Source organism: Pelophylax lessonae (assembly GCF_965119305.1).
Source record: "Pelophylax lessonae genome assembly, chromosome: 12".
Lineage (NCBI taxonomy): Eukaryota > Metazoa > Chordata > Amphibia > Anura > Ranidae > Pelophylax > Pelophylax lessonae.
In genome coordinates this window covers 58,806,817-58,830,884 of record NC_138779.1, presented here as the reverse complement: position 1 = coordinate 58,830,884, position 24,068 = coordinate 58,806,817, and positions in this window count along the sequence as shown.

The window sequence follows — 24,068 nt, the reverse complement described above, 5'->3', positions numbered from 1 at the left end:
GGGGGGGTGGAGCCAGGTTCCCCGGCAGGGGACCCAGAAGAGCAGGATCGAGACTGCTCTTTGCAAAACCATTGCACAGAGCGGGTAAGTATACCATGTTTGTTATTTTAAGGCTCCATTATCACTTTTATGACTCCAAAGTTGCGCCAACTTTAGAGTGCAATTTTTGTGCAGCTTCGATGCAACTTTGGATGGGTGCAACTTGGGATACGACTTTGGCTCTGACCAGTGATAATGGACAACTGTTGCAATGTATAACATTCAGGTATGACTTTTATGCAACTTTTGAGGGTTAAATAAAGAAAGATAGTCTGTGTAGGATCTGGGTATGGATCCAAACACTAAGACTACATTTCATAAATGAAGAGAGCTTGGGGAGAACAGAGTGTGAAAATGAAAAAGAGGGGGGAGAGAAAAGGGCAAAGGGAGAAACCTGAAAGCACAAGAACATGAAGAAGAAGGGAAGGGGGAGGGGAGGAAAAAAGAAATGGAAGAACAAAGGAAAGATATGAGGGGGAAAAAAGAAAAAAGGGGGGAGGAGAGGGCTAGTGGGATTTTTTAGCGGTACCGTCACTCTAGAGGGTAAACAACTAGTTTGTAAAAAATATAAATTTTATTTATACATGATTAAAATCACAAAAAACATACATTTAAGACATAAAGTGAGAATGCAGAAAATATATCAATACATCAAGTTTGAACATACAGGCAATGGTAGGCAGTCAAGTATACAACAAAAACCGGTGATCAAATGAGCACCTGGTATCTACCCAACATGTTTCACGGACATTAGAATCCGCTTCTTCAGGGGTTTTGATGTAAGGTATGTTTATTGTTTAGCCTTGAGATTCCTGTATGATAGAAATATACATAAGACATACTGCACATAAATTAATACACAGGGGAGTCTTGTCAAGCGCATGCACACCAGTGTTACGTGCCTCCTACACCCCACACAAGCAAACAGCCACCACCCAGTGAACGCCTCACCAACGGATGTGGAGGGGATATAGGCATGCATTGAGCAGTAAGTAGTAACTGGATAGGATTGTTCGAATTGGAAGGAACAGGGAAGAAAGAGTTTCCTCAAATAATAAAAAATACCTGTATAAACATGATGATGGTAAATATTTGCTGCCAAAAATGCCTATAGTGCTGTAGCCAATTGGCATGGCATGGAAAGTATCACTCTCTGTGAAGCAGAGAGATTCAAGATTCAATCGGGATGTTGGTACATTTTCTATTCAAAACAAACATCAATTTTCAATTTTGAGGGTTAACATTGAAGTCTATGGCCCTCAAGTTGCATGAAAGTCGGACCAAAGTAGTGCATGAACTACTTTGAAGTCACTGCAACTTTAGGGCTCCATTCACACTTGTGCAACTTGTCATGCAACTTTGGACATCAAAGTTACATGACGAGTCGTTCCCCGTGTTTTCCAATGATAACCGTTCATATATACGCGACTTAAAATTGCAGTAGCTTCAAAGCAGTTTATACACTACTTTGGTCCGATATTCAACTTGAGGGCCATAGACTTCAGCGTTAACCCCTCAAAAGTTGCATGAAAGTCATACCTGAATGTAATACAATGCAACTTGGATGCAACAGTTATTCATTATCACTGATCAAAGCCAAAGTCGTAATCAGGTTGCACCCATCCAAAGTTGAGTCAAAGTTGCACTCCAAAGTCGGTGCAACTTTGGAGTCGTACAAGTGTGAATGGAGCCGGATCACAAATATATGAATGGCTATCATTGGAAAACATGGGAAATGACTTGTCATGCAACTTTAATGTCCAAAGTTACATGACAAGTTGCACAAGTGTGAATGGAGCCTAAGAAGAAAAAAAAAGGCTATACAAACACTTTAATGCTGAGCACCAGGCAAACAGCTAAATAAAAAGATGAACTATGTCTAAAGAGGGGTTTCCTTGCCTGTCATTGGACAAATGTCAAATTTTGTATTTGTGAATGCTGCATGGATTCTGGTTGAAATGTTTCTAAAAGAGAAATCCCTTTGAACGTTATCCCCATCTAGTGGCGGAAATGCAGTATATGTTCTCATTGATGAAAAAGTATAGCGCATTTTGGACACTAGATGGTGCTAATGATCATAGAGATTATTCTATCAGAGAAATGATGTCCAGAAGTCATGCAGCATGCACAAAGGTGTTGGACATAAGTGTTTTTTGTGCATTTGTGGAACATGCAAATGTGAACCTAGCTTTAGATTATATGCTTGTTTTAGATTGTGAGCGGGGGTCCTCTTTTATGCATTCTTATATTTAAAGATTTACAATAGAAGGAAAACATATAAAAGCATGTTCAACAAGAACAGTAACATATTAATAAATGTATAACAGAAAAAATATATGTTTACAGTATTGGCAATGAGATGAAACGACATAGTATTATGTCAAGCATAACATATGAGCTAACACAATGGATGAAATAACATACTGTACATTAGGAAGAAAAGAAAAAAAAAGGGAGAGGGCATGGGATGGGGAAAGAGGAGGGGTAGGAGTCTGTCAGGATATGATTGTATTCCTCATAATGGGAGAAGTCCTTCTAGTGGGACCATATAATTGTTAGATTTTTTGGTTGTATCTTTGAGAAAGCTGGTTATATTTTCCATTTGTTCAAAATCAAAAATTTGATGGAACCAATGCCGTATGGTGGTTGGTGAGAAGGATTTCCAAATAGCTGGATGCTGTATCAGACTGCATTTACTAAGTGAATAAGGACTGGATTTTTAGATGTTTTTGTCATTATGATGTAGGACAGGGGTCTCCAAACTTTACAAAGGACCAGTTTACAGTCCTTCAGACTTTAGGGGGTCAGATTGTGGCCATTAGGAGTAGAAATTGCCCTGGCATCAATGGGAGTAAATAATGCACATTTGACATTAGGGGGAGGAATGGTGCCCCATCATTGGTATCAGTTGGTGGAATAGTGCCCCATCGTTGGTATCAGTGGGGGGGAATAGTGCCCCATCATTGCTGTCTGTGGGTGGAAAAGTCCCCCAGAGTTGGTGTCAGTGGGTGGAGTAGTGCCCCATCGTTGGTGCCAGTGGGAGGAATAGTGCCCCATTATTGGGTGAAATATTGCCCCATCATTGATGCCAGTGGGTGGAATAGTGCCCCCTCGTTGGTGTCAGTGGAAGGAGTAGTGCCCCATCCTTGGTGTCAGTGGGAGGAATAGTGCCCTAATAATGGTTCAGTAGGAGGAAAAGTGCCCCAAGGGTTGGATAAAGGCAAGCAAAGGGCCACATACAGCCCCCACAGTTTGGAAACCACTGATGTAGGAGGAATAAAATAGGGTCTTTAGGAATAGAGCGGGGCTCTCTTAATCCTCTTGCACTGAATTGTATTGTAACTGTACCCTCTTCCTTAGTTCTGTAAAGCACTGCCAAAAAATCCTGTATAATAATGCTGTACATATAATAAATCTGCATAGGTTTGTTTCATAGCTGCACATAATTTATAGGTCTAAGTTTAGACCTTTGCTTGTCAGGAACATGCACAAAATCGTGTGCTTTACTGGCACACAGGGGAACGCACTGCCATTTAGCAGACACGCAGTGGTGGCATAAATTGTTAATGGCACCCCAACACTTCTACAAATGGGTGTGCCAAAATGCATGGTGCTGCAGCACCATGTGGTTTGACGTGGCGCGTATTTGGAAAAAGGGACTTCTTTTCTGTTTCTTGCACATAGGGAAGCCTACTGAAATGAAAATGTTTCTTTGTAACAAGCACAGCTTTTTCCAAAAACTAGAAGAGTAAACTACCTCGTAAGATTTACAGAGTAAGAGCCAGTTCACACTAATCCGACTTGTCAGGCGACTTGGTCGCCTGACAAGTAGCTCTCAATGCTGTGCAATGGAACCGTTCTAATCAGAGCGACTCAAGTCGCTCCGGCTTAGAAAAAGGTTCCTGGGCTATTTTTTGGCAAAGTCGGAGCGACTTGCATTGACTTCTATTATGAGAAATTGTATGCAAGCCGCAATGAAGTCGCGCTGCACGGGTGACTTCAAAGTCGCCCAAAGTCGGGGCAACTTTGAGTCGGATTAGTGTGAACCGGCTCTAAGAGTTGATGCATACCTTGAAAAATAGCTCTGTCTGACTTGATGGCCACGCTCATCGTCACAGGATTCAGAGATTGGTGGAATAGGGTCCTTATCAGTGTCTGGAACCTCAATAACCAGGAGCAATCCTGCACAATGGGGTAAGTTATATAGGTCAAGGCAGGCCAAAAACCCGTCACCACCAGATAGTGAGATACCGCAGAACCTACTTTGAGGAACCCCAAAGGGTCGCTCAGTGACACGTCTTGTCTTAGTAAAAGCTGCATTTATTGAAGAATATGCCTTCAGACAGCAGCAATCTGGGCACATGTATTATGTTCTGGGTGGTGCCCCTATCCTTAGTAAAAGCTGCATTGTAGTGAGAATCTGTGAATGTTGAGCATCTGTTAGCAGCCAGGATGGCCTGAATCTCCTACAAAAGTTTGAAAATGCCATTTGTATAACAGAAATAGTATATCATGATGAGTGGGTAATACCAGGAAACTTTCTTCCCTACATCTTGTTTTTCATTGCCTTAGACTATATGTAAAGTGTCTTTAGTTGGAAATGGTTATACCAGGTTGAGGATCTGGTCTAGGCATTTCTTTAGCAGCCAAGGCTGTGCTATGTATATTTGGTGTGCAAGGTGGTGTGAGGAGGGAACACAGGAGTGTAACATATGAATGTAGATTTCCATATATGATGTATGTGGCATGTATTGAGACTTATTTACTAATAAAAAGTGTATTAATAAGAATCCAGCCTCTGGTTATTCTGCTAGTTTCAAAATGGTGGTAGAGTTGCGATTGCCTTAATATGTGGGCATCATGGACGGAACCTGGGAAACCACATTTCTGATTAAAATATTTGCTTTGCAAAAAAAAATATATAATATATACATTTGCTTTGCCATCTGTATTTATAGGGAGTGGCGCCCCTTTCTGTTACAGTAGATGTGTTCTTCATCAGAGAGGGCAAAAAAAAAGGCACAGGGTTAGTCTATGACACCCATGACATTGGGAATCCTAGCAACCGCAGAGAAATCATTCTTAATCTGATCCCATTCCTAACGTGAGTTAGGCGTGTAGATTTAAGCCCCGTACACACGTACCGATCGTCGGCCGAACAATCGGCCGTCTTTTGTCCAGGGCTGTCTTGTCTGTTGAAAACTGCAAAAGACTGCACACGAATTTTGTCGGCCAACAACAGCCGACTGCAGAAGTGATGTCATGTGATGGTTAACTTTCCTGGTCTTCTTTTCTGAGCATGCCCAGTCTTGCAAATCTGCTGTCTGTCGGCCGAATTCTGTACTGACTGGCGAACAATCGGCCGTTCTGGTGTTGGCCAACAAAAATTTTAATGCTTGTGTAGCACCACCCCCGCAGGAGCTGCTGATTATGTTATTGGGTCTACACCCTGCCTAACAACCCACAGAATTGGCTCGATCCCTCCTCAGGCACAACTGACCCAGAATAGGACTGGACTATCAAATGGATACACAGATTGGAATACAATACTTCAATATGCGACAGTGATTTGTTACCTTTTCCAATGATAGCCCTTCTGGGTGACACAATGGAACAACACACAGGATTGTAATTAACCAAAACTTAATTTACTATGCTTCAAATTGAACAAGGAAGATACATTGAAACACAGTTCCTTAAAATGGGTTAAATCAGCTTTAAAAAGATAAAAGAAATACCCCCACACTCCTTCATTAAGGCTAGACACAGTACCAGATAAGTAGGCCTATCTGAGTCCCTCCCCCAAAGTTCTCTTCTTTCTTCTTCTTTAATCTTCGCTAGCAAAACAACTGCGCAGATATATTTGTAATCCGCATTAGGAATGAAGATCAAGAGAGAGAAAAGAGCGGTGAGCTGTTGGTTGTCACAGCAGGGTGTCTGTGTAACTGAGCAATAACTTCTGCGAGAGAGATAGGCCTCTGGCGACTCCTTTACAGCTATTGTTGTTTGTCTATGAGTCTCCTGAGAGAGTATGCTAATCTACCCCGGGGTTTATCACCTTCTGTTACGCTACCGCTATCTGTAGGTAGAGCTACTTCTTCTGAAGATAAAGTCTTTGACAGATAAAGTTAGTTGTCGGGCAGGTGCCCTCTCACCAACAGGTGTTTCCCCTTCGGGCGCTTCACTGTAGTCTTGGTCTCAGGTAGCTGTACCCACCGTGCGAGGTCTTTCCTTGGTGGATAACTCCAGTCTCTACAAACAGCGATGGGACCTCCGGGTGATTGTCTCGTGCTTGAGATGGAACGGTTCAACGTCGTCACTCCAGGCTTTGGCCTAATATCCAGCATCAGTCCTCAGCTCTAGCTTCTTGGTTCCTCTGAGTCCAGCGCAGAAGGGCCGAGCTTGGCTCCTCCCTTCCTTTAAATAACTTCCCCCATAAAGCTGTGCGGTGCAGCCGTGCACCCTGGATCTTACAATGCACACTGGGAGATGTAGTCTCTTCATCTTGCCAAAAAGGAAGTCACAGCCCCGGGAAATTCCATGCAGCTACCACTAGAGGGAGCCTAATTCCTTCTCGCATATCAACAGTATCTTTAGGCATATTTAACCCCGCTACACACTCCCCCCCACTTGAGAAACTTTGGTCCCCAAAGAGGTCAACAGTATGTACCCTAGTGCATAGGTTGGCATTATACAACAAAAACATTAACATATGCCTAACAGGGAGTTATCTGGCTTTTCAGGAGCAGAAGCCAAACTCAACAACTGCATATTACAACACAGGTTCGACAAGGGAACCTCCCACCAATTGTCGGGGGAGGGAAGACAAGTCTGGTCACAGACCCCCGACACTTGGGTGGCTTGTACAGATGTGCCTGGGGGTGAGCTAGGGTCGTCTTCCACCAAATCGGCGGTGGAAGAGCTAGGCTGGTCAGGAGATCTTTTTGAGGTAAAGACAGCTTCTTCTGAACATTCACCCAATTGATCATAGGTCAATCTCTTAGGTGGGTGAATGACTCTCCTTTCCCTCTGTTCCTGTGGAGGCATGCTCTCAGAGGTACTAGGACCAGGCAATTCAGCAGATTCATCAATGCCCACCTCTTCCTGTCCCAACACATAGGAATCTGATAGTTCAAGAGCAGTGAGTTCTTCTTCAGAGAAAGGTGCAACCTCCTCTTCAGGGTCTTCATCCTCAGCTACTTCTTCTGGAAGCATGTGAGAGGGTATGAATTCAGGGGCTTCTGCCCGAAGGGCTCCTCTGTCAGCCAAGTCAGATGAAGACAGGGAGGCAGGTGTGGGTTCTGGCAACTGAGATGACCACAACCAGTCAGGTACCTCCTCTTCATCTTCCAAATCTTCAGATGGAACTTCCCTCCCCCTCATCTGGGAGCGTCGTCTGAGATCTGGTAACTGGTCTGGACCGGCGAGAAGTCGAAGGGGCCTCCGACAAATCTTCCACAGGGTGCATACGGACCGCTTCAGAGAGAGGTAGCAAATGGTTCCTATGCCAAGTCTTCAATGGACCCACACTTCCTTCAGGCCGAATTTGGTATACAGGAAGGTTTGGTAGTTGCTTGCAGATAACATAAGGTTGGGACTTCCAGCGGTCTGCCAACTTGTGTTTTCCCGGGACACCCAAGTTTCTCAACAAAACCCTGTCCCCTGGTTGCAAGTCATGGATCCGAACTTTTAGGTCGAAATTTTTTTTTATTCCGCAGTCCACGTTGATCAGATGTGGCCTGAGCCTTGTCATAGGCCGCCTTCAGACTCTTCCGCAGTCGGTCCACATATCCTCTATGCGATGCTGAGTGATGGGGGATCACTTTTATGCTGAAGTAAAAGAATAGTTTATTTCTTCTCAACAGGACAAGAATAAACCGGGGGAGAGAGGGGTAGGGTCCAGGACACCCTTTAAGAACAGTCTATTAGGCAGACTCCTATTGCAAAAGACAGGTTATTCAGACAGCGGTACAGGATAGCAGACCTTGAGAATGATTAGGTATCCATGAGCTTCAGATTGACCTGGGAGACATCTTCTCTCCACTAGACACAATCCCTTTTTGGTGGTCTGTACTGTCTTGACAGCTATCCTCCATAAGATACAAGCAGGTTACTCACACAGGTTACTGGATGTCTGTGGATGATCTTTCCCTTGTGGGTCGCTGGCTCTCCTCAGCAGAATCCCAGGTATCTGACCAGGCCTCAGGCTTCAGGCCTAGTCAGCAGCAACAGCAGCACACACCTTTCCCCAAGGGGGGTCCGGGCGGGAAGAGACCGATTATTGGACCTCCCATCCATTTTATAAGATCCCCCACAATGCCGTAGTGACACTGTGATTGGCTGAGGGACACATGGACATTAACAGTTTGTTTAACTGTAATTCTCACTCTAGTGCCAGAGGCTAGAGTGCCACCTACTGACGGAAGGGAGAAACGCAGTCAAACCAGATTAAGAAGGGAAGTCCAATTAGCCACAGAATAATTACAGCCAAGCTAGTTAAGGCTCAGCAAACTAAATTTAACAGCAACCTTGCATAAAGACAAGGGTGCTACACACTCCCCCTGCCAAGGAGACTACGTCCTCGGAGTCTGCCGAGACAGAGACTCTCAAGCCTGAGAGTGGATGTCCTGGCAAAAGATGGATGGGTAAGGGTAAAAAAGGAAAGGGTTAAACTTTGGTGTACAAATACGTGTGGCATTCCACACGAAGCAAAAATATGAAACAATATGCACATTACAATACTTCCTAACTGACTAACTGACTGTCAGTACATCCTACAGTGTTATAAGGCAAAACCCATACTCACCAAAGGCACTGTCTCACCTCAGCCGAGAGAGAACGCTGTGGGTATGAAAAATTAGCAACATACTTATACTATCAGCTACTATACCATAGATATATATACATCTAAAATGTTGTTTAACCTCAGCCGAGGGAAACAAGATTTTAATAAGCAAACACATATTATCACATCCTAATACTCTACTCAATTTACCATGAATATATACAAAATATTTGCATGTCAGAGAGAAGGTGCCTATCTCCAGGGGTAGAAGAAGAGATAAGAAGCCCCCCAAATAAGGGCACATCCCCTGAAACATACCAACACATCAGAGAAAATAATCCACTTTAAACTATTTTAATAATAGTATAGAATTTTACTGCTCACTAGGATAGACACTCTCACGCCATCTAGTGGAGAAAAACAGAAAACACTTTGCATCATAAAAAAAACTTTTCAGTCCATGAGTTCCAAATATGCAGGTGAAAAAGACTTGCCGGTTTCCTATAGCACAGCCTATCTGACTAGCTAACTATCTTACAAGGTCTCTGTGACCCCAGAGTCCCAATAGTCTTAGTGTGGATTACAAATAAGCTCTATACACCAACCATTGTCTTTGCTAGCGAAGATCATTTCTTGCTGGCTCTGTTACACCAAAGTCCAGCAGGCACTTAACTTATTACATTTGATTCAAAAATAGGAAAACACACTCCTTTCTAGGAAAGTTCGAGTTCAGTAGTTTGTACCAAACTGTCTTGCATAGTAAATTAAACCTTAAATCAACGTTTAGTTCCAAAAACTGAACTGTAGTGTTGCAAACATCAGGCAACACAAATAACTGAAAGATAGCATCCGCCATTTTCTCCAGGAGGCTGAGGCTAGTTTTCTTCACACCTGGATGAGAAGCATGCTGGCCATTCAAAGCATAAGCCAGCAGGTATTCAACTTGAGCTTGTTTGCATGGCTACTTCCAGAAGCAACACAGCCACACAAAAATGCAGAGGACTATCATCATCATGAACTTTGCTGATTCACTTTTCCAGAGCAAACAAAGTCCCACTGCACATGTAATTTCATCTCACCTTTTTCATAGCAAGACACACTGACAATGAAGAGCGACAGGTCAGTATGTCACTTTTCAGGGCACCTCCTGTAGCTGCTGGCAATTCAGAACACAGCCCAGCAGTAACATAGCACAGACAGGAGTGTCCCCAGAGCAACTTTCAAAAGAGGAACAGCTTCTGGTGAGACAGATACAGCTTCAAACTTGGCATCACATAGCTGTATTCCATAGGATTCCGACACAGAAACTCAGACTTTATACATCACCAGTAGTATCGTGGATCAGGCAGTTGAATAGGCTTCCAGATGATCCAATGGTAGTGATGCACTTTATCTGGTCTTTGAGAAACACTTGCAGGACCAGATTCATGACTTGCAGGCAAAGGCAAGGTAGGCCTAATACTGGAGGTAATATTGGGTGAATGGACATCCTCCTTTTGTAGGCTCAACTTGCAGTGCAGTCTCACTATCAGACCAATTTTCACAAAATGACACAGTGTCAGAGAACAGTTCTGAGATTCGGTCAGACATTATATCAGAGTCTGACTCTGCGGAGAACTCTTCAGCTGGGAGCAGGTTAGGCCGGGAAATTATAGCAACAGACTCTCCTGACTCTGCTCCCAAGGAAGACACTGGTCTCACAGTCCCAACAGGTATGCCACCCTCACCCACATCAGGCTTACCAGGTTCAGGCGATTTCTTTTCCGGTGATCCCATCATTAAAGCAAGTAGGCAACCTCGACCGCGGCCACGGCGGGAGGTCACTGGGATGTCCGGCATTGCAGCGGTCACTGTAGCTGAAGAAGTAGAAGGAACAGGAGCTTCAGCAGGTAGAGCAACAGTAGTAGGGACCACTGGAGCCGGTCCGAAATCGGCAGTTGCAACACATTTGAGCCAGTCCACTTGCAGCACCCGGGGTGATAAGGCCGGTGAGACTACCTCCAACAGCGATTCCCCGCAACTTCCGCAGGTGATCCAGGGCTGAATACTAGTAGCCAATCCAGAACATTTCACACATGTCAGCCCGATCGCTTCGTAGCCTCCAGCCGTGTACAGCACCAGGTTCCCTTTAGGTGTGTACCGCACCCCGGTGTCAGTGATGACTTCCTTCAGCCCAGCGGGGCTAGAACCGATGCCTGGCACAAACACTCTCAGGTCAGAAGAGGGAATTCCAAAGTGCGCCATCTTCACACTCTTCCAACACGTGCGGCCAGGTAACTGCGCACACAAGCGCGGTTTAATTTCCTCCGCGTGGGAACAGCGACCCCTCCCCCTGCCAAGGGATTGGTCCAGCCGTTCAGCAATATCTTCAGCGCCCGCCTCTTTTCCTTTGCGGCGCCAAAAATCTTCTGGAGTCTGCCTTAACCCCTTCAGCCCTGGCGTAAAGTGACAAAAGACCAGGCTGACACTCTCCCCAGAGCAAAGAGACAGTTAGGTTCTTCCCACGTCAAACTCGTCCTTAGAGAATATTTCCCTCCATCGAGCAAGTTGTGCCTTGGCCCGCTTCACCCATTCTGGTGGGAGGGAAGCGTTTCCAGAGCAGAGCTCCTCTATGACAGCTTCGCCCTGTTCCTCTTCTTTAAGATCAATGGGGGCAACTGGGGTAGCCGGGTTAACTTGGCCCAGGAACACTCTGGCCGGTACCTTCACCGGTGTAGTGGAGGTGTTTCTGACACTCACTAAAACCCTTCCACGGTTTTTCTGTAACACCTTCAAAGGGATCACTTCAGGGATCACTTCTATCCCTCTCTCTCTTTCCTTTTGACCTGATTCAAAGATGATAAAAGGACCCGGTTGTTGCCATGTGAGTTTAACAGAAGCCTTAAGACAGGCCACCTCTCCTGGCTGTAGGACCTTTTCCGCTCTGTCCAACTTCCAGAGTCGTCCAACACCTTCTACGGGGGTCTCTTGCTCCAACACTAATCGTTGGTAGGCCTGCCGTAGCATGGGGTGGATCCTTGGCGCTGGAGCATCTTGTCCCTGGACCAGCTGTATCAGAAGGCGCCTTACCAGATCAGTGTTTGTTCCTACGATAAGAGAGCTTTTGTTGGCCCCTGGTGGACGAGGACAGACCACCGCTAAGGTGTCGAAGGTTTCCGATTCACCAGCCACTGATGGATCAAAGGTCAGCTTGATTGGCAGATACCCGTCATAGGGAAAACTTTGAGTCCCGATGCCCCATATCTCCAGATCTTCCAACTTCTGCAAAGGTAGATGAAAGAGCGTATCAACGTGCCTTACAAAAAAATGATATTTCATATTACATTTGTTAGGGCTCATTCTACGATAGAATGTGGCCCCCTGCAATTACAGATTTAACAAGCCAGACTAGCCAGCTGTATTTTGCATTTAGACGACATGTTAAACCACCTGTTGATTCATTCATTCGAACACTTGTCAGTTGGATACTTAGCATTTAGATTACAAGACCTGTTGCGTAAACAATTGACACTTGCTTACATTAACACATGACAAGTGAATGCAGCCGGGGCGACTGTCACAGGACACAAATTATTATACGGGAACACCTCACATTGATACAAATGCATGGCAAAAGCAAAGGCCCTTTCATGTATTGTTCTGTCTGATATGTAATTCGACTGATGAACTGTAAAACCGGTTTGGAGCAGTCTTTCCTGCTCAACAAATATGCTTTAAATATGAGCTTCACATGCAATAAAACTAGTTGTGACTGCACGAAGTTTGAGTGCTGTGTGTCGTCATAACTCCCAGCTGGATGGAGGGTGAATTCATTATCTATTGGGAGGGTAGCAACTGAAGGGCTGTAATATCATCGTGATTGCCTCCTGACAAGATTTGAGCTAACAGTAGATGGGTAAGATGTCTATCATAGAAGTCTCTATACAAAAGAGTCACTTGGGCCCCTGTGTCAAGGAGGGCTCTTGTGTAGATTCCTTCTACCTGAACTGAGACCACTGGGGAGGGCCCGACCAAGTTAGTTGGGAATTCTCTTGATGTAGCCTTGTTGTCTGATTCAGTTCTCTGTACCCAGGCCCTCTTCTCCTTTTTCTTCCTTGGTATGGGCCCCCGCTGAACCCGGTGTGCATTGATTTTCCTTCCCTCAGTAACCCGGAGTCTAGAACTGGGGGTATTGTGTTTGGGCCTGACCCCCTGACTCAGTATCCCTGAACCAGCGAGCCTCCTGGAGTCCCTTAAGGCTGGCGGACACCCGGTTGACTCCTTCACCGGTGTCCTCTGAAGTTTCCCGCCGGCTTGCGAGGTTTCGTGGCAACCTTTCCTGGGCTGGGACATACTCCTCTAACATGCACGATTCCCCCGCAATTGAAACAAGTTAGCAATCTTGCAGGTCTTGGCTCTGGATCTGCGCTGAGGCTAGCAGGTTCATCTGGCTTCTCCGATATACCCCCCTTGGGTAGAGTGGATACCTGACCAGTCAGGATGGACACCATTTCTATTAACTGAGACACTTGGGTCTTTAGGAGTTCAACTTGAGAGTCACCCTCTTCTACACTTATCACTCTAACTCGGGCAGTTGAGTCAAACTGCCGACTTTTCTTTTTGTTATCCAACATGACCTCTTCCTCTCTGACCATTCGAATCAGGTCGGGGTATTCTAGAATGCCGCCATCTTGATGAGTTCGTAACAGTATGGCAATGGGATCTAAAGGTTGAGCCCCTTTCAGAACCTGTCGTGCACGAATCTCATCTACTTTCCGGGGGTCTATTCCTTTCTTTAACAGGATCTGATGGATAATCCTATCCAGGCGTTTAATGAATTCGGACAACTTCTCCTCCTCTTCTTGATAACAATGGTCCAACTGGTAGAGAAGTTCAGCCGCGTTCTCCGTCCGACCAAACACATCTTGCAGAATGTCCAAATAATCCTGTGCAGTGCAGTTCTTCTTGCTAAGCTTTAGATTACGTACAGCCTCTAATGCAGGTCCCCTTAAACTCTCTGTGATTCTCTGCTTCTTGTGCTGTTCTGGTACCTCCCATTCCTCCAAAGTCTGAGTGGCGGTGTCTAACCACTCCTCGAACCCATCTTCTGCTGAAGGCACAGGCTGTTTCCCAGAGAATGTCCGGAGTTTCCTATATCCCGTCATCAGATAGCTTGGGGAGTCCTTACTCCATTTTGCTACAATCTCCCCAAGAACAGCACACAGTTCTGAGCTAAAAGTCGACAAAGGTGATGACTCGGGTTGCCCTTCTTGGACACCTTTCTCTTGGCTGGATACCCCAGGAGTGGTGGATGAGGGACCTGCAGCAGGAACTCCTGGATGTATTAGGAAAAGTTCTGTTTGGTCAGTAGTTTTTACACTGTTTCCATTAAAATAGTCAGGGACCCCTTTCCTCCACTCACACAGTGCATACGTGTGTGGGACGGTGGTGTCGGTTTTTATGTCAATCACCCAGAATTTCCTGTCTGTGGATAGTGCCCTTAAAACAGGGAGGAGCTTTTCTTCAGTCCAGACTTCTCCTTTGATTTCAACCACCAGGCCATTTTCCACTGTGACATTCTCTTCCTTGCACCACTCAGCTGCAGCGGCAGGATCCATTTCTGCGTGGGAGGGGATTCTGTGGCTGAGAGGGTTGTGTTGCAGGACTGTAAAAATCCCGGACGAGCCCCCACGTGTAGCACCACCCCCGCAGGAGCTGCTAATTATGTTATTGGGTCTACACCCTGCCTAACAACCCACAGAATTGGCTCGATCCCTCCTCAGGCACAACTGACCCAGAATAGGACTGGACTATCAAATGGATACACAGATTGGAATACAATACTTCAATATGTGACAGTGATTTGTTACCTTTTCCAATGATAGCCCTTCTGGGTGACACAATGGAACAACACACAGGATTGTAATTAACCAAAACTTAGTTTACTATGCTTCAAATTGAAAAAGGAAGATACATTGAAACACAGTTCCTTAAAATGGGTTAAATCAGCTTTAAAACGATAAAAGAAATACCCCCACACTCCTTCATTAAGGCTAGACACAGTACCAGATAAGTAGGCCTATCTGAGTCCCTCCCCCAAAGTTCTCTTCTTTCTTCTTCTTTAATCTTCGCTAGCAAAACAACTGCGCAGATATATTTGTAATCCGCATTAGGAATGAAGATCAAGAGAGAGAAAAGAGCGGTGAGCTGTTGGTTGTCACCGCAGGGTGTCTGTGTAACTGAGCAATAACTTCTGCGAGAGAGATAGGCCTCTGGCGACTCCTTTACAGCTATTGTTGTTTGTCTATGAGTCTCCTGAGAGAGTATGCTAATCTACCCCGGGGTTTATCACCTTCTGTTACGCTACCGCTATCTGTAGGTAAAGCTACTTCTTCTGAAGATAAAGTCTTTGACAGATAAAGTTAGTTGTCGGGCAGGTGCCCTCTCACCAACAGGAGTTTCCCCTTCGCGCGCTTCACTGTAGTCTTGGTCTCAGGTAGCTGTACCCGCCGTGCGAGGTCTTTCCTTGGTGGATAACTCCGGTCTCTACAAACAGCGATGGGACCTCCGGGTGATTGTCTCGTGCTTGAGATGGAACGGTTCAACGTCGTCACTCCAGGCTTAGAGGCTTTGGCCTAATATCCAGTATCAGTCCTCAGCTCTAGCTTCTTGGTTCCTCGGAGTCCAGCGCAGAAGAGCCGAGCTTGGCTCCTCCCTTCCTTTAAATAACTTCCCCCATAAAGCTGTGCGGTGCAGCCGTGCACCCTGGATCTTACAATGCACACTGGGAGATGTAGTCTCTTCATCTTGCCAAAAAGGAAGTCACAGCCCCGGGAAATTCCATGCAGCTACCACTAGAGGGAGCCTAATTCCTTCTCCCATATCAACAGTATCTTTAGGCATATTTTTTGATTATAAACTTTTATTGAAAAATATATTCAATACAAATAGTATGGTAAATGTAAAATTTACATAAAGGTGTTTCATCAATAAAACATTTTAAGCATTGCCCTGTACACACTATCAGATTATCTGAAGACTTTTGTCTGCAGACTTACCAAAACCATATAATATGAGGTCAAACCTAAACACTTTCAATTTGTATGCAATCCGGCAGGCCCTTGCACTACATAGAAAAGGTAAATCTGAAGACAAAAGTCTTCAGATAATCTGATAGTGTGTACAGGGCATAATAGGCATGTGAAAAAACATACAAGTGATAAAAAAGAAACAATAAATAAACAAAATATAAGATGTATATCCGTTCTTGATGGAAATATAGCGTTGTAAGAATGATAAAATATCCAAGAGTAGAGTGAGCAAGTTAACAGAATACGTGGGAAATCGTCAATATGTAGATTACCTCTTTCGCCTCAGTGAGAGGCGTCCAACTAACATAAACCATGGGTATGGTGTGGTGGAAAACAGAGATATCAAGTAATTGTACAGACAACATATGTTGATTGGTTAAGTTGATGTGATATTCATGTGGTTAGGGAACATTTGTATATGTACCAAGGAGTCCATTTTTGATCAAATTTGATCTTAGTGTTTGTGATGGTGTGATGGTATTGTTCCATTAGTCTTATATCTTCTATTCTACTGATGACCTGATCAAAGGGTATGAAAGTTTCTTTCCAGTGTTTGGAGATAACCCATAACATTGCGATGCAAATGGTATGTGTTAGGCGTGTGAGATCTGTGGTGATTTCTGGAATATTTTTGAAAAGTAGACATTGCAGGTGCAAGAGTGGAAATTTACATCCTGTAACTCTCTCTATTAGATTGAATACTTCCTGCCAGACATTTTTATTTTTGGGGCATTCCCGGAAAATATGTATCAGAGAGCCCACTTCATTACAACCTCTGAAACAATTTTGGGAGACCTCGGGGTAGAATTTATTCAATTTTTTGGGGGTATAATACCATCTCGTGAATATTTTAATAGCCGTTTCCCTCACTCCTAGGGATTTGGTTGTCTTACACATATTTATCCACATGTCTCGCCAGTCGGCTATTGATATAATTCAAATCTGTAAAGAAAAGCGCACGCAACCTCGGGCAATAACGCTTTAATAAAGGACAATAAAACAGTACATTGGAATTGCACTCACACTTTTCCTTTAAGACAATCGCTTTACAGCATTCCAACAGGAGCTACTCGCTCCTCCCGTCCCTCCAGATGGTGACTCTGCGGTCTCCTCATCCGCGGCTGCCACCGCTGTATCCCCGCTCTCCTTCACTTCCTGTGTTGCCTGGTCACCGGATGCCGGTTCTAGTGCGCCTGCACACTATACCAACGTGATCTACAGCGCCTCAGGAGAGCCTCAGCCAAAGCCGGAGCCACAAGTTGTACGGAGCTGCGAGGTGGGGGATTCAAGACACGGGTGCACTGCCTCTGCTGTTACTATGGACAACGCGTTTCGGAGGCTGAGCCTCCTTCCTCAGGTCCCACCTTGCTTCCTGCTAACGCCCTTCCCTATATACCCGGGATACCATCGGCCCTAATTATATAGTTGTGTATTCTTAAAGGGGCCAGTAACCGATAATCCTTATCCACCTTGGCTGGGACGGGAGAAGCAAGGGGCTATCCACTTTTAAAAAACATATATTAAAAATACAGTTTAAGATACAATTTAAAATACAATTTAAAACAGTACAATACCAGCGCAGATATTAACCAGAGCTATTATAGATACATGTTTGGATATCACATTCCCTACATAGCAATGGTTGTCTCCTGCTTAAAATACATAAACGTATCCTAAAAGTATATCAGCATTTCCTAATACCAATAGTCGACAGATCATATTAATTCCACATTATCTCTCATCCATCTACCAAAATAATTTCATAAGTCAGGATAATACACATAATAAATAAAAAATAAAAAGAAAAAGACAAGCACAGCGTGCCAAGACACTTCTGTAAAGCGCATGGTGGGGATACTGCAGGCCTGGAACTATTTGGGATTGAAGCCATATCTATGACTCTCCCAGAAGGTGAAAGGTTTGCGATCCTGTGCAAGCAAGAAACATTCTGGATCTTTACGCTTGGGTCCATGTCGCCGGGTGGGCTCAATGAGGAGCTGGAAGTCAACACGATCATTTGACATATCAGTACGGGGGGGTGGGCATGGTAGAGTGGGTTCTAGCACATGCACATACACATGGTTACTAGGGGTAGGGAACATAGTCCCTGCCCGGCCATGTGTCTGTGAAGTGTGCACGGAGCCATACGCACATTCGTGTCCATACAACAATATCTGAGCAGCTGGGTATGAGAGTCGGTGTATATGTACAGATATATATTATATTTTTTTTGGGATACTCAGGGTGTCACCACCGATGGGTATGTGTAGGTATATGTATTTCATATGTGTGTGTGTGTATATATATATATATATGAGAAATATAAACAACTGCCATGTAGTATATTTGGTTGGCCTATATGGAGTAGTATTTTCATATACTAATTGATATTTGTATATGTGCCATATGGAATTGAATCTTATTTTATTGTATTTTAATGAGACTAGTATCCTTTTTTTTTTTTTTTTATTATGTGTATTATCCTGACTTATGAAATTATTTTGGTAGATGGATGAGAGATAATGTGGAATTAATATGATCTGTCGACTATTGGTATTAGGAAATGCTGATATACTTTTAGGATACGTTTATGTATTTTAAGCAGGAGACAACCATTGCTATGTAGGGAATGTGATATCCAAACATGTATCTATAATAGCTCTGGTTAATATCTGCGCTGGTATTGTACTGTTTTAAATTGTATTTTAAATTGTATCTTAAACTGTATTTTTAATATATGTTTTTTAAAAGTGGATAGCCCCTTGCTTCTCCCGTCCCAGCCAAGGTGGATAAGGTTACTGGCCCCTTTAAGAATACACAACTATATAATTAGGGCCGATGGTATCCCGGGTATATAGGGAAGGGCGTTAGCAGGAAGCAAGGTGGGACCTGAGGAAGGAGGCTCAGCCTCCGAAACGCGTTGTCCATAGTAACAGCAGAGGCAGTGCACCCGTGTCTTGAATCCCCCACCTCGCAGCTCCGTACAACTTGTGGCTCCGGCTTTGGCTGAGGCTCTCCTGAGGCGCTGTAGATCACGTTGGTATAGTGTGCAGGCGCACTAGAACCGGCATCCGGTGACCAGGCAACACAGGAAGTGAAGGAGAGCGGGGATACAGCGGTGGCAGCCGCGGATGAGGAGACCGCAGAGTCACCATCTGGAGGGACGGGAGGAGCGAGTAGCTCCTGTTGGAATGCTGTAAAGCGATTGTCTTAAAGGAAAAGTGTGAGTGCAATTCCAATGTACTGTTTTATTGTCCTTTATTAAAGCGTTATTGCCCGAGGTTGCGTGCGCTTTTCTTTACAGATTTGAATTGTTTTGATCCGCCCCCCCCCCCCCAGTGGAGTGAGAGAGGAGCAGCAGCAACCAGGACATTTCGCCCAAAAAAACATACAAACAAAGGAGGTGAATACATGGACAGCGCCATGGGCTGGTGAAGTACTCCTCTTTGTACTTGTTGCATATCAGCATGTGCAGGATCTGTCCTTTTTGGCTATTGATATAGCAGTCTGTAGTTCCGACTCCCATTTAACCATGTAACCAAGTTTTGTATCCAGATCACAATTGTTAAGTGAGGAATATATTGTAGAGATATGTCCCCTACTTGAGATATCTTTTAGACAAATATGTTCATATGTGCTGAGAGGAGATCCTGAAGGCTTAGGGTAGTGTGATTCAAAGAAGTTTTTGATAAGGTCATAATTGAGCTTTTCCGATAGTGGGATATTTTTGGTGTGTAGTAACGACTCAAAAGAGAGGAAAGTCCCACCATCATATAAGTCTAGTAATGAAGTCAAATTATTTCCGGACCACCATGCGAATCTCTCGGGGGTAATAAATGCTTCAGAAAATCTGGGGTTTCCCAAAAAGGAGGTGCCAAGAGGGGGATGAGATGCGAAGGACCATTTTTTGATGGTCTCCACATCCTGAGAGCGTCAGAAACGATTTTATTACGGGAGGAGATTTTGCGTATAGGGACTATGTGGTCCCATAGTAGCCCTGCTAAGTGGTATGGGGCGACTGAGTTTTCCTCAAAGTTAATCCAAGGCAGATCTGAGGAACGATCTTTAGGCATATTTAACCCCGCTACACTTGCACGACAGATTCTTTTCGGCCGAAAGTGCGCTGTCGGCTGTCGGAAGCATCATACTAACAAGCCTACAATCACCAATCGGTACATGTGTACGGGCCTTTACTTGGGGGCAATTTGTCTGAAACCTTGCAGGACCTTGGCAATAAAACGTGAGAAAGATTTCTGTGATATCCCCACCACCTCTCCTTCTATCATTGGATAGGAGGCCTTGTCCAGAAAGTGAAGGACAGCCAGCAACTTGGTCATGGGTTGTATGACATGACTACGCAGGTCTCAATTCCCCAAATCCCCCAAAAGCATAATGCAGTCCTTGGATAGATGAAATTTAGAGAGCACTTCTGCTTGACGGAAATTATTCAGCAAGGTGCGCTGCTTAACCACTTTACAACCGGAGGATTTTGCTGTCTTCCGTCCAGGCCACTTTTTGCGATTCGGCGCTGTGCGACTTCAACTGACAATTGCGCGGTCGTGCGACGCCGTACCCAAACGAAATTTACGTCCTTTTTTTCCCACAAACAGAGCTTTCTTTTGGTGGTATTTGATCACCTGTGCGATTTTTACTTTTTGCGCTATAAACAAAAAAAGAGCGTTTATTTTGAAAAAATAACAATATTTTTCACATTTTTTTATATGAAATTCCCCCCAAAAAAGATGTAAAAACCAATTTTTTTAAAAGTTTTTGGCCAATTTGTTTTATGCTACATATGTTTGGTAAAAAAAATCGCAATAAGCGTATTTTGATTGGTTTGCGCAAAAGTTATTGCGTTTACTAACAAAGGGAAAGATTTCTGTCATTTTTGGTGTTTTTTTTTTTAACGCGTAATGGCGGCGATCTGCGATTTTTTTTGCGGGACTGCGACATTGCGGCGGACAGACCGGACCCCTGACTGACATTTTTGACACTTTTGGGGGTACCAGTGACATTACTGCAGTAATCAGTGCTATATATATGCACTGTTACTGTAAAAATGACACTGGCAGGGAAGGGGTTAATTTTATTGGAGAGGGAGGGGTTAATGTATGCCTGGTGCTTACTGACGTGTAGGGGGGGAGGTGACTATGTGATTCATGGACAGATCGGATGTCCAGCTATGCTGAACAGTCCGATCTGTCACTCCCTGTCACTATGGAGATCCGCCCGCTGTGTTTACACACAGCGGGCGGATCTCCAGACTCGATCCCCGACGATCGGGTAAGAGCAGCGGCGATCGCCGCTGCTCCTCCCCTGGCCCGACTCCCGCTGTGAATGAAAACAGCGGGAGCGAGCCTCCGGCGGCGCGCAAGCGCCGCCCAGAAGGGGAGGAGTCCAGTCACGTTAATACTACGTGACTGGACGGGAACGAGCCACTCTGCCGCAGTAGTATTACTGTGAGCGGTAGTAGAGTGGTTAACCAGCGTGAGGGTAAAAAAAGCTGATAAACTGCTTCTGTTTACATCATGTGAGCAGCTGTCATTGGCTGACAGCTGATCATATGGTAAAGGGGCCTGATTAGTTCCTTACCCCGATCTGTGATCAGCCAAGTCCCAAGAACTCTAAAATCACAGAGCGCTGCGCAGGGGGCACACGGGCAACGCGAGCACGAGAGAACGTCCATGGATGCCCTCCGGTCATTTTAGGCTTGTGCTGTAGCCATCTTTCAGCTATAGTGTGGGCGTAAAGTGGTTAAATAAAAAAATAATTCTGCCTCATATTGTGGGGGAAATTGTATTAATATTTATGTGGACGTTTCTTTAGGATGTATTTTTAGTTCAATTTCCATTATGTCTCCCAGTGTCAGTTTACTGGTAATCGCTATGCACAGCGACTATGGCTTTAAATGGCATTGAGGAAAGGCCTGTAGATGTGGAAATCTTCCATTAAACTGAGACTGCACGCTACTTGTAGCCTGATCATCCCTATCGGCGGTGCCATTACGGATCTATGGCAGTGCAAGGAGAGTTCCACCGCACAAATGTATATCAGTCAACCGGGGCCCCGGTATTCACTGACGGAGATGTGTTTGTGATATGGAACTCTTATCGTATTGATAATATCTGCCCTTTACCAAGATTAATGGCTGGCACCTTTCTGTCATATTTGATCCATATGATTAAAATACTGCTGCTATTGTCTTTTGCAGATATAGTTAAGTCTCATTCACTGGAACAATAGCATGGTCACTATCAAATATGGTTCAAATATGAAGTAGTGATCGACCGATATCGTTTTTTTAACGCCGATACCGATATTTTGGTCATCGGATATCGGTATTGGCCGATATTTTCGGACATTAATTTTTTTTTTTTTTTTTAATGTCTACAGGTACTGTGGTGGACGGATCTGGGGGTCTTTTACCCCTCCTCTTCACTTAAAAGCATTCAAAACGCCAAGTTTGGCTGTTTTGAATGCTGTAAGTTTTTTTTAAATTCGGTGCCGCCAGTACCCGGAAGTGATGTCATGTCATGACATCACTTCCGGGTACTCGGCGCCGAATTTTAAAAAATGGAGACCCAGTCAGAAGGTGGCGGTGCAGGTAGGATGTCCAGATCTCCCGGTGGGACGAGCCGCGGAAGGTGGCGGGAGGGGGGGGGATGTCCCCTCCCGCTCCTTGTAATGACAGCCGAGCGGCTTCTCAGCCGCATAGGTTGTCATTACAAGTCAGCCGATCGTCTAGCTGCAGGCATCACCCCAGTACATGCACTTTCCCTAAATATCGGTAAATCCAAAGGCCGAATCCGATATATCGGGGAAAGTGCATATCGGCCACCGATATATCAGTGTTGCCGATAATCGGTCGATCTCTAATATGAAGCATATTATATAAGATCCACTCTAACAAGTTATGATCGAAGTGCATGCACATGTATTAGCGGGGCAATGTTCATGGGATTCACGCTAGTTCCATTGCATAGTGTTTGGCAGGCATTTTGTTTTACATGTGGGTCTCATTGTAGTAATAGTGCATGGTCACTTGTGCACCCAACTGCGGGAAACTCAGGCACGCGGCTCCGCTCGTTCATGAACATGCACTTCCCTTCTTATTGTATTTCTGAATGTATACATGTCTGTGATTGGTAGTCTTGAAGCCACTCCCCTGTAACCCCCTTTTTGATCTATGGCTATAAAGTAAACCTGAGCGCTGCTCTGTAAGGCAGAGATACATCAGTTGGCATCGAATTTACAGCGAGTGTCTGTCTGTTTCTTTCTTTGCCGCCTAGCGCGCTGGGATTAACCTTATACAAAAGAGCTGTACATTGTACTTTTAAGTACAAGGGATTAATGGCGCTTGGCGCGTATTATTATCCACAGGTGTGAATTTCAACGCAGTGAATTATTCAGCGCACCTAAGAGAATTTGTATGTTCCAAACTCCATTCATTTCCACAACAATATGGAAGCAAAAAGCCTGGTAAGCAGGATGAGATTATCGGACAAATGATCCCCTGAGAATCTTTAAAACTTTAGTAACCTCTTCATTTTGGAGACTAAAGCCCCGTACACACGTAGCGATTGTCGGCCGAACGATCGGCCGTCTTTTGTCCGGTGCTGTCCTGTCGGTTGAAAAGTGCTAAAGACTGCACAGGAATTTTGTCGGCCAACAACAGCCGACTGCAGAAGTGATGTCATGTGATGGTTAACTTTCCTTGTCTTTTTTCTTCTCTGAGCATGCCCAGTCTTGCTCATCTGCTGTTTGTCGGCCGAATTCTGTACTGACTGAGGAACAATCGGCCGTTCTGGTGTTGGCCAACAAAAATTTTAAAGCCTGCACACCCGATTCTGTTCAGCCGAAAAGTCGCAGTCGGTTGTCGGAAGCATCATACTAACAAGCCGACAATCGGCCGATCGGACGTTGGCCGAATATTTACGGCCGACAATCGCTACGTGTGTACGGGCCTTAACTTCCAACTAAAAACATACAACTGAATAAAAATTCAGAAGTGATGTAATGTGTTGTATTGTATTTTCGGATGAAAACTGTACTGATTAAACAAAAATCGTACAATCTGGTATCATACGGAAGAAAAAGATTTGTGCTGTCCCATTGGATAATTTTGCACGACCTGCCCTGATCAGCTCTCAAAAGCCATGTACTAATGATCAGAT